This window comes from Chiloscyllium plagiosum, chromosome 6 (genome assembly GCF_004010195.1).
Source record: "Chiloscyllium plagiosum isolate BGI_BamShark_2017 chromosome 6, ASM401019v2, whole genome shotgun sequence".
Classification (NCBI taxonomy): Eukaryota; Metazoa; Chordata; class Chondrichthyes; order Orectolobiformes; family Hemiscylliidae; genus Chiloscyllium; species Chiloscyllium plagiosum.
This window is the reverse complement of record NC_057715.1, coordinates 26,147,948-26,149,571: the sequence shown is the minus strand read 5'-3', so window position 1 is coordinate 26,149,571 and position 1,624 is coordinate 26,147,948.

The window sequence follows — 1,624 nt, the reverse complement described above, 5'->3', positions numbered from 1 at the left end:
AGGACAAGCCAAACAGAGAACAGCCAGGGAATTCCTAGAGGCATGGCACTCATCCACAGATTCAATCAATAAGCACATCAACCTGGACCCAATATACCGGCCACTGCAGCAGACAGCTGGAACTGACAACCGGACGCGGCAGATTCAAACCACTATAAATGCCGGAGGAAAGATCACAGACGCACTTCACAGGAGGCTCCCAAGCACTGAGGATGTCACCTAGACAGGGGACGAAACGCAAGTAAAATGATATATTTAACAATCCTCAAAGTTTCAAATAAACCTGTCGGACTATAACCTGGTGTTGTGTGATTTTTAACTTTGCAAACAACATGACATTCTCCCCAATATGTTACATGGGAATCTGTTAATTGTTTGTCCCATATTTTGCAGCTAGCCATAAATGATGACTTTTCTTCACATGGTATGGACCATATCAGTCAGTATAAAGAGCTGAACTGCGTACTCCAAACACATCAACATGACAGCAAAAGTACTCAAAAGAAAACAAAAACAACTTCAGGTTGAACAACAGCAGTTGATCCAGTTTTGTAAAGAATTCAGTACATGACATGCACAAAAGATTCAATGAGCAAGAGTGGGCCAAAACAACTGTACTTTCAGATAGCTCTGTAACTAAACGATCTAATGCTTGAATGCTTCAACTGCAGGATGAGCAATGGAAACTGATTGAGGGCGTTTCTACTTTGAAATGCGTTACAATTGCCATGTCTGCTGAGCCGTAAGTTTCAATTTTAAAATATTTATCCTATTTGCAACAGTCTTCTCCAAACTCACTTCAGACAATGTAAAAGGTGTTGATTTCAAGGCTGCTGTTTGACTCTGTCTGGAATGTTGCATGAAACTAAATGTTTCTGACATAACTGCCAAACCTGTGCTAAATGCCTCTTTGTTAGATCCTTGCTCCAAACAGGTGGGATTTCGTTTGCTGGCCGTCCAGAGCTGAAGCTTCTGTGATTTGCATTAATGGCAGAAATAGAAAAACCTCTGACCACTGTAAGTGAACCATATGAGACCACACAGCCAGCACTGAAAATAATGCGTGAAACCAACAAGAATGCATTGAAACACTTTCAAGTGAAGATTACACTGAAAAAATGGAGCATGCAGCAGAAACTGAACTCAAATATTACACCGGGGACCTTGTCAAACATTGGAAAACACCATTGGAGAGATGAAAGGTAAATACAGAGAGTTTTCCCAGGCTTGGAGAACTGGCAAAGTGGTACCTGTGGATTCGAGGATTGCATGCGCTGACAGGAGGTATGTTTCCATCACTGGCCTTCTTGATAATAGTCTACAAACATAAGATTGATGTCAGAGCATGCAAACATGTTCATCGTTTTAAAGAAAAGCCAGCTTTAGATTTGTAATTTTGAACTGTTCTGATATGTTATGTAAAAAGATAGAAAACTTTCCACAGAAAAGTGGCTTTTTCTTTGGAACACATTTGAGGATATTTTATAAGACATTGCTACAGCTGTTTCTGTAAATTTACCCATAGCTCACTTTCATCTTTGGTACGTATAAATTAAACCAAAGAAGTTAAAGTGGTGGATCTGTATCTTAATATTAATAAACACATATTATCACAGAAATGGTT